This window comes from Pollicipes pollicipes, unplaced genomic scaffold, assembly GCF_011947565.3.
Source record: "Pollicipes pollicipes isolate AB1234 unplaced genomic scaffold, Ppol_2.1 Scaffold_4911;HRSCAF=5802_pilon_pilon_pilon, whole genome shotgun sequence".
Taxonomy (NCBI): Eukaryota; Metazoa; Arthropoda; class Thecostraca; order Pollicipedomorpha; family Pollicipedidae; genus Pollicipes; species Pollicipes pollicipes.
The window spans coordinates 263,038-273,333 of NW_023596584.1; positions in this window are offsets into that span (position 1 = coordinate 263,038).

The window sequence follows — 10,296 nt, forward strand, 5'->3', positions numbered from 1 at the left end:
ACCACTACAACTATAGAAAACATCTGGTTTAAGCAGCCATGAGGGACCACTTCAAGAAATTTGGAGCAAGTAATAAAAGTGTGGAACAAAATAAGCCCAATGCATGCTCCGTGGCATCATAATTTGTCTTATGACACAACTCGATGGATTAAAACAGAAAATAGCTAACTCTAGTTACCAATCATGTGTTGAAAGCAGGCAAGGTAAGCAATTACTTGGTCCACAGGAGACTTACTGGCTTCTTCCTGCTCCCCCAAAACAAAAATTCAGTACCTTTTGCACGGCCTGCTGGCAGACAGGGTCATCCCACTCAACCCCCAAATATAAATATTACTCATGCCCACCAACCTACGAGATTAACATCCGAAACAAGTGTAAGAGGTGTGCATGATAATCATCTCCAGAGAGCAGAATTTTGCCATCAAACACTTCTGTATTAGCTGCGTCAGGTCTGTCCCAAAGCTTTGTATGATAGCATTAGGATAGCCTTGTCAGGTAGCCTGGTAAGTTAGACACTCGAAAGGCTTAGATTTATCATTATTGATCACCGCCATGAACCAAGAAAACGGTTAACCGGGGGTTTGACAGGGCAAAAATGGCGGCAAAAACAAATTCCGTGCTTTAAATTGTCTTCTTCGTTTCCTGTGAATTGTTTACTCTTGGGTGCCTATCAAACATGTTTGGGCGGCTGGCGAATTAATGCAATTTATGTATGAACTACGTACAAGTTTGCAGTTGGAGCATCTTGCGCAGAAATTGGTCAACATTTTAAGCAGCAGATGGTACCTCTAAAGGCAATCGAAAAGGAAACAAGAATACAAGTGGCATCACACTCGTATGATACCAAGAAAAACAAGTGGTTAAATAAATATAAAGACTGATACCGTTGTGGCAAAATTGTGTAATCAGCTGATTTTACTTAAAATGTGGTAACAGGAGTGCTCAAATGGTGATATTCATCTTGTAAAATTAATTTAGAAGACATTTCTTGAATTTTTCACTCCTGCATTTCGGGAGTGATGCAATTTAGTGCTCAAGTTTCTTCGGGTTAAAGAAATACGTGAAGTAAAATTCTCTACCAGGCCTTGCGGGTGTTTGCACCACGCTCTGCTTTCGTGGTGTGGTGGTGAGACCCAAAAAATAGGGCATGCGTGAAAACCTTGCATTTGGCACACAGCTGCCGATGGTGATGCATTTTGTAAACAAACCAAACTCGATGCGTGCAAGCGGCTGGAGCCGCTGGGCTTCTTGGCCTTGAAGGTACCTGACACCATTGCTCTGTGTATACATAGATATGGTTCAGATGTAGGTGAGACGGGACATAGCCATAGGTGTCCAGGTTCTGTGGAGCCTCGTTTATGCTTGGTGGTTTCAAGTGAGCTCGGTTTTGGAAAAACACCTCAGAAAGGGAAATAGGGGTTTGGCATGTGCGATTAGACAATGTCAGGCAGGAGCGAAAAATTCACATAGAATATGGGGAAAAGGAGTGAAAAGGTCCTCATCATAGGGTGCTGCTTTACACCCAAAGTCGGCAATTCTAACTTTCGGACACTGTTGAAAACACCGTTCAAGACTTACGTGTTAGGGTCTCATTGTTTCTGATGTCGGGAACTGGAGGCAGGCGTCACATTTATATATGTTTATACACACTCCCCGAAGACCGCCCCTTCTCCAAAATAGCTGACAAGTTTTAACACGTTTCCTTTGTTCAACACGACACGACACGTAGGTGGACATGGGAGCGTTGAACCGGTGTGCCGCCTCCGTGTTATAGATAGAAATAAAACACATTGCATTTTTGCTTAAGACATAGGCGGTGTACAAGCAGCGTCATGCTAGTATTTCACCACCAAAACTCACCTACAATATCATGCCTAGGCTTTATTTCGCGGGATCCTGGCTAATGCACGTTTTAGAAGCACCCTTTTCAGTGCCTTTAACAACCAATGAAAATGATGGAAAGACACAACATAGGGCGTGTTAATGCGCTGGGAATAATTCTATAAATCGACCCGTTTTTGGACTCAGTATCAAATCGGTCAGGTTTTGGACACCGCGTCCACATAATATCGGTATCGTCATCGTCTGGGGACTTAACCATGCACTCAGCTGCTGAGGCTATATGGCGTCGCTTGCCTCTCACCCTGGCAGGAAGGGCGGGTGCCACGGGAATCGAACCCCGTACCCCTGGTTTCCCTGACATGCAGCGGTTAAGGCAGACACGCTAACCCTGCACTATCGTCACCCTTATATGTAATATCGGTATGAATTCGGACAAGATGTTGGACCAAACTAGCCACATCTGACGTAACTGGTGTACATAATCCTCAAACATGTGCTGAGGTAGGCGTCCTGACGTGAACACATCGCAGAAAACGCTGCCCAGCCAGCTCCTCAGATATTCCATCGTGGTGGCCGAATGCCTGGGTGAGCAGCGCTGTTGGTCAGTCAGATGGGAGAGTGATCGCTGCCGAACAGGTAGCCGCCAAATTCTCACGAAAACTGATTGCACAAGAGTAAGCGTACATAAGTTGTTCAGCGCATTAGCGAGAAACATTATTCGCATAGAAAAGACCGTAGTAACATCCTTATTCTTCGGAGAAAGACCAAGAAAATGAAGGAATAAATGCGTTGATATTTCGACAACATGTCTTTATCGAAACAAAGCAGATTGTTTCGAAGATTGCTTCTGCTATTGTCTCGATAAATGCATGTTGCCGAAATATCAGCCCACCTATGTCTTCATTTTCCTGGTTTTTCTCTGGGAAATAAGGCTATTAATACTGTCTTATCTATGGGTTGACGTACATATTGGAAAGTCAATAGCTGAAGTGTTACCCGACGACATTGCAGTGTGCGTAGAATGCCCAGCACTTTAAACACAAAGACCGTGCCTGCTAAGGAGACGTTCAACTCTCATGCCCTTGTTCTTCGCAAGAACACAGCCCCACGACATGTTTTGCGCATTAAAATCGCCAAGGACCAAGAACGGTGATGGCAGTTGGTGAAAGATACACTCCAACGATGAGCCACGTAAGTCGTATGTTGGTGGTAAGTACATGGGACAGACTATTGGCTGTGTAACGCCTAGGTCAACCGTAATGGGGACAGCTTGCAGTTCAGTGCGGATATTAAGTTATTACAACGGATATTAAGGTACAGGAAACGCCAGTATGCATCAAAAGAGCAACACCATAGACTAACGTGTCCGATCTCACGTCGTTTCTGAACATACTGTAGCGTTGAATGACTTGATCTGCATCAGGAGACAGCCTCATTTCCTGCAAGCCTGGTACCAACAGATTGCGGAAGAAAAGAAGTCCTAGCAGGTCAGTCGCGTTGGCTCTGACATTCAGAGGTTCTACTGCACGTAAACCTGAGCACACGTGGTGGCTGCTGGTCCTCTAGCACAAAAGTGTCAGGGCTTAGCAAACGAGACTCGGCTGCGGTTCTTGGTCCAAACGGCTGATCATGCCGACAAACGGCCTCGGCGGATCCAGAACGAGCCCTGGGCGGGGCCTTCGGGCTTCCACGTCCGTGGAGACACCGGCCACGGTGGGGGCCGTTTGGCGCCACGGCCCTGAGCGGTGGACGGTGTCTTGTTCGCGGAGTTCCCACACCAGCAAAGCTCGGCGGCGGTGTTGGGGCGGACCCATTGACTCGCCGGGGGAGGCGTGAACGCTGGTGGTGAGGTCGTTGAAAGTGAAGGAGCGCAAAATCCCTGGCGTTCGAAAGGAGCTGCGTGCTCCCCCTAGCGGGTCCTGTGACGGGGGATGATAACCAACCGACGCACTCTTCGCAGTACAAGGGTCGCTCCAGTCTGCTCGGTAGCCGTTGAGAGTGCTAACTCGTCTCCCACCGCCTGCTCTTCAACAGGCTCCATTCGCTGCGAAGGCGTGGTGGAGGAGGCTGCCCGGCTGCCACCGGGCCGCCCCTCGGCGCCTGCAGCGGGCTGCACCGGGGGAGCCCGCAAACCGCGGCCACGTTGCCTCAGGGAAGACCCCTCCGGTCTTCTGGGCAGAGACTGAGAGAACCTCACTGGGGGACCGACCAGTGGGGTCCCCACTGGCCCAAAGACCTCGGAGGCGAACGAGGCGCCACAACGCGTCATGGTAGCCACTCGATAGGCGGTCACCTTTCCTCCACGAGCGGAGGTGGCAATGAAGGCCCCCAGGACCAGTGCAGAGCCGATCACGGCGTTGCAATTTCCAACAGACATATTTTTAAAAGCATCAGGGCATGAGACGACAGCACCTGGTAAGCACCGGACGGCGTAACTGTAGGTCTCACTAAGGAGGCCAAGGCATGACGGTACGCTTTTTGTGACGACTTCTCGTGCTCACGTGGAGTGTTTCCACATGAAATTCCTTCTCTGGCTTGATGCTAATGACCCCTTTTCCTCAACAAACTCCCGGCACTCCATAAATGAGACGGCGTGCTCTTCTCCGCAGTGCGAGCACTTCGGATACTCAGCGACGCAGTCGCGGGACTGGTGCTCCGGGGAAGAGTATCTGGTGCAGCGTGGGTCTCTCTGACACCTATTGGCAACGCGACCGAAGTTCTAACATCGAAGGCAGCGGCCCGGATCTGGTATGCAGTGTCTGACTGGAATGGTGTGATAGCCAACTTGGACCTTTGACGGAACGCTGGAGACGTTGAAAGTCGGTAGGATAGCATCTGCGTCAATGACCTGGCCGTTCTGCCTGCTCCTGACGCGCCTGGCAGAGGTCACTCCATGCCTCTTGAGTCCCTCTGCAATACCTTCCTCCGACACTCTTCGCAAATCCCAGCACGTCATCACGCCTTTCGACGAGTTTCTGGTTGGGTGCGGCTTAACGATGATAGTAATGCTGGAGATGCGCTGGCCCCTTACGCGGTGCGTCAGCTCCCTGGCATCTAACACACGCATGGCGTCTGTGTCGTTCAGGTAATGAACCTCGATGGAACCGTCGGGGTGCCTCCGGATCTCCTTCGGACAACAAACTTCGAGAATGCCTGCTCACGCTGAAATAGGTTGAGGCTGAACGACAGTAGCATCGGGGTCCAGTTTCAGGCGCTGAACCGTCAGGTACTGAAGCTGTGGTGCGTCAAACCGGAATGGGACCTGCACGGCGGTGAGATGCTAGGGAGATGGTCACCGAACGTTGGCATTCCCAGCCGGTCTCCAGAGTGGCCAGAGATGTTCATGCGGGAGAAGTTGTTGTTAAAGAGTTTGCTGAATAATTACCCATGTGGGTTGTTTGAAGAATACGCCACCGGGGCTCTTCACCCACCTCGGAACCCAGCTGGAGGAAGGTCCGACACTCCCCTGGGAGTTGGTCACGGCCAGAGATACCCCAATGCTCTGCGGGGCGAACGACGTCTCCTACGCAGCCAGGTGTAACCGAGGAGACCCCTCCCCGTCCTGGCGGTGGGTCAGCGCCGTCGCCCCCTGACCCCCTGAGCAGCCGCGAGCAGCCGAGCGACCCAAGCGGAGAACCGCGACGGGCACCCGGCATACAGCGCAAGCAACAAGCTGCTTTACCCGTACAGGGCCGCCCTACGGGCGCCCGTGCTCCCAGATATCCTGGCCAAAGTGGAGTTTTAGGACGCGGTGTGTCTGACCCGCCTGACGCGCCCGTCAGCCACCAGGATCCGACCAACCCGGAGACGCGGACAAAGAGACACGGCGACCCCGATAAAACGAGTATGAGGAGTGGTAAGAAAGCCGAATGCGGGTATGCATGCGATGGAGAGGGGGCGGGCGGGGCAAGGGGCGAGAGCTGACGTATAGGCAGGGTTGCCAGGTCCTGAAATGAACATCTTGCGATGTCCGCCCGTCACCGGAGCTGGGACCGGAGAGGGCGCTAGTCCCTACACCGGTCAGGGTGACGTCACTGTGACCTTGCAGCAAAAAAAGAAAACGGAAATAAACTCGACGAAAGCTGAACGTCCATTGTCAGCAAACGGTGGACACAACGTGCTGCTGAAACCACGTGCTCTGCCTCGTCACACGCACAAAACGCTGCATCTATTTATGACTTTAGAACAGCGTCGAGCGGTAGAGAATGGTGGGAATAATTTGCGTGGCAAAGCTTATACGACGTACATCCTTCAGTGATGGAATGTGGTGGTGGTGATGAAATCACCACAATCAATTGTGGTGATTTCACTGAAGGTTGGTGCGGCCGCCACCATGCCCACAAAGCCGCCTTCTCTGTCACTGCTAGCGCCAAACTCCTCATACTTATTCTCATTTTATTTTCCGCCCGTTTCCGGCCATTGGCTTGTTTGTTACCGCCCCCCTCAGCCATGTGCCACTCGGCCTCTGCTTAACAACTCCATCATGCATCGGTGGAGATTGTAGAAACGAGGCGATCGCTGCACCCAAATCTCAAAATCTCTCCCGGTGTTTGTGGCGTTGCGAGGTCAGAACGAGCCGTCACCAGCTTCACCGATTTGGCCACTTTCGGCGGCGCATCTCCGTTTCCCATTTCATGCATCACACGCTACAGCTCAATCTTATGAACAGGGCGGTAGTCCTGCATGTGATTTACAGCGGTTGCTGGAGCTATTCCAATCTATTTTATATGGCTGAATTTTCAGGGCTATTCAAACGAGATCAAATGACGTCAGTACTGTCTGCAGACCGCCTCTGGCAGACAGGCATGCTCGACGGCACACGGAGGACGGAGAGCGAGAAAGTGAGGCGATTATGACATAGTCGTTCACGTTAGAGGGACAACATGTAAAACGAGTCAAATGGGTAAGAACGACGAGAAAGGCCGTCCGAGACCATGCAGTCATTATTGGCAGATACCGGTCATTTGTTTCATATAACAGTTGTACGCGCCAGTTTAATGTCAACTTTGCGATTATCCCTGACGTAAGCTTGGCTTCCCATGATCTTTGCGAAGGTCGCGGGCATTGGTGATGTCTGTCGTGGTCGATCATATCATCATGTGACCTCTTCTTGACAGATGTCATTCACGACATTTAATTCACCATGGCCTATGACTTGAACACCTATAGTCATTGGTCATCACCGAAGCGTAACCTGATATGAGAAAAACTTACAAGTTGTGGTCAGGTGCGAGATTTTTCGAAGCTCAGGAAGCCAAAACGTCATTTCAATGCATTGACCAGTTCGGGAGACGTCCCACAAAACGGAAGTGACTTGTATCTCCCTCTGCCCAGGCAATGTTTACACAAGAGGCAGCGTCCAGTCTTGGTGCCAGTGTCCCGAACATTCTCCGCCGCTGAGCGCCACCCACGGACCCGAGCCAGACGAGCGACAATTCACCATCACTGCCCTGGTGTGCTCGGGACGTAGTACTTTACCGCGACGAAGCGCTATTTCGCGGTTGGCCGGCCAGCCCATCGCCAATAATGGCAAGGTGACGTCATAACGTCGGTGCATGACAGCCGCCCAAAAGTGCGGAGTAATATTAGTACACTTATTTAAGGGTTGGTAACAGACATCTGACCGCAATCACCCCTACCCAATGCTATATCGTGATTGGAAGTAATTCGATTGATCAATACCGAAAGCATACATCTAGATCGTCCCGACGTACCGATTTGTAGATTGCATGAACATTCATGAGACATGTGCACTTCTTTGGCTGCAACATGTACACTTGAGACACGCACACTTCTTTCCTTGTGCCTATGTCAACGACGGACCGCAAGGCAGCAGACGGTTCCCCAGGCAGGGTTGGTTTGTGCCACTCCACGCATTTAGAGCCACCCCCGCCCGCTAACCACATGTCCATCCTACCGACCAGTTTACTTTTCCCAAAGTTGAAATGTTTTCCTACATCACAAAAGCTAGCACAGTTGGACAGTTTTACACATGCACACGGGTCTACGCCTTGTTTTGGCATTACCATGCCGTGAAAGACAGCTAGGTATGACAAAAGTGGGCGTCAAAAACCATGCATGGAAGATGGGAAGCAAAAATAGATGTCACTTTTTTAGTATTTTAAAGCATTTACTAGGCTTTTCCGAGACCCTTATGCCTTACCGACAGCCATGCCTGCAGGGTGGAGTAAACAGGCACCTTTGAATCAAAAACCGAACCAATATATATATATATATATATATATATATATATATATATATATATATATATATATATATATATACATAAAAATGGGTGTGGTCACTGCTACACACGGCGTGCATTATCCTTCACCCAAGAATGGCCGTATTTTTCTGAAATATATCAGACCTAGCAGCGCAATCTGTAACTTTTACAGACATCGATGTTCGTTGGTTTGCTTAGCCCGTGAAAGGCTACTGCTGCAGAGCAGCTGCCGGCTGTGGGTTGCTGCAGTCTGCCGGCCCGTTGGCTGCGACCGCTACAGTCTGCCGGTCCGTCGACTGCAACTGCCAGTCTGCCGGTTTGTCGGCCGCGACTGCTGCAGTCTGCCCGTCTGTCGGCTGTGGCTGCTGCAGTCTGCCCGTCTGTCGGCTGTGACTGCTGCAGCCTACCCGTCTGTCAGCTGCAGCTGCTGCAGTCTGCCCGTCTGTCAGCTGCAGCTGCTGCAGTCTGCCCGTCTATCGGCTGTGCCTGCTGCAGTCTGCCCGTCTGTCGGCTGTGGCTGCTGCAGTCTGCCGGCGTTTCCAGTTGGCCGTCCCCCGTCGCGCGCTCTGTCCGTCGCCTGTGGGGATCCGGTGGCGGTCGGTCGGCCTGACCGGCGCCCGAGCCTCGCGCCGAGGCCGCAATAAAGCCCGGGACATTCCTCACCTCGGCGGCCACGATAGCATTATCGCGCGCGAGCGGCTCCGGCCGCGGCAGGCCGGTCAGCGGAGCCGCTTCAGGAGCACAGCCCTGAGGCACGGAGGAAGGCGGCTCCGGCCGCGGCAGGCCGGTCAGGAGGACCTCCTCAGGAGCTCCGGCCGCGGCACGGAGGAGAGCGGCTCCGGCCGCGGCAGGCCTGTCACGGGAACCGCTTCAGGAGCACAGCCCTGGGGCACGGAGGAGGGCGGCCCCGGCCGCGGTGAGCCTGTCAGCGGGACCGCTTCAGGAGCACAGCCCAGAGGCACGGAGGAGGGCGGCTCCGGCCACGGCAGGCCGGTCAGGGGAGCCGCTTCAGGAGCACAGCCCTGAGGCGCGGAGGAAGGCGGCTCCGGCCGCGGCATGCCGGACAGGGGGACCGCTTCAGGAGCACAGCCCTGAGGATACGAGGACGGCTTCTGGGCCCGCGAGCAGACGTCCTGCTGATGAGAGCTCTCCTACCTGGTAATAAGTCGTGAGCGATATTAATGAGATGGATCGATACCGAAAGGATATGTCTCTGCATGGCTGATATGGCGATATGGAAGATGAATCGAATGTAATGAGACATACCAAGGTCGACCTGCTCCCTTGATTTTATATTCATATATATATATATATATATATATATATATATATATTCCTGGATATAGTCCTGTGCACATTTCTGCGTATCGGCAATACATTTATTACGTATGACACTGCGATGTCCATAGATCATGATGGATGTCAAAATAAGCTGGGCATATCGGCATCGTCAGTCACATATTGCAAGAACTGATCTCAGTGTGCACGGTGTGTTCATATCAAGCGTGTTTATGGAGAAAACAGATCACAATGTATGGGACAATATGAAAAAGATCCGATATTCCGAACGGGGTCAGTCATTGGTCATTCTGAAAGGTAGTCTACAAGCGGAGCACTCGCTGTTGGCTTGTGCTGGAGACAATGCAGGGCATTGCTTTTCAGCTTTGAAGCCTTTTCCGAAATTCCATATCCCGTTGTCAGTAACAAAAAAAAAGAACAGAGAAATAAAAAAAAGAACCATAGAAAGCGTACCTGCAAGACCTCAAAACTGCCAAACGGCAGTATATCTCTGAGGGCCTGCATCATTTTTTATAGCTTCACGTGAAGAAAGCATCTTAAATCATAATGTTCTCAACTAACTTCCAACAAGGTAAAATGTAACGAAAAGGGTCCAGTGCCGCATTCGCAGACCATACAGTTTACTGTTACAGCGGCACCGGGCTACCGGGTAGAGCTATGACTTGTGCCAGGGCTTCGCCGAACATAACACTCAGGCAGTTCACTTCACGTAGCTAATCCGAACGATAGGACAATCACCGCTTCACTTTTTAGGACGAACAGTAGTCTTAAAATGGACCGTTTTTCAGCCGTAAAACCGCGGAAAGCTGCCCGATCGGACAGACTTGTCGCTGTGGAGCGGAGGCCTGAGGACCGCGTACCACAGAAGCGCGTGTGCATGGCCAGGAGCTGCTCCGAGCGCCTGCGGGAGTGAAGTTTGATCCATCGCG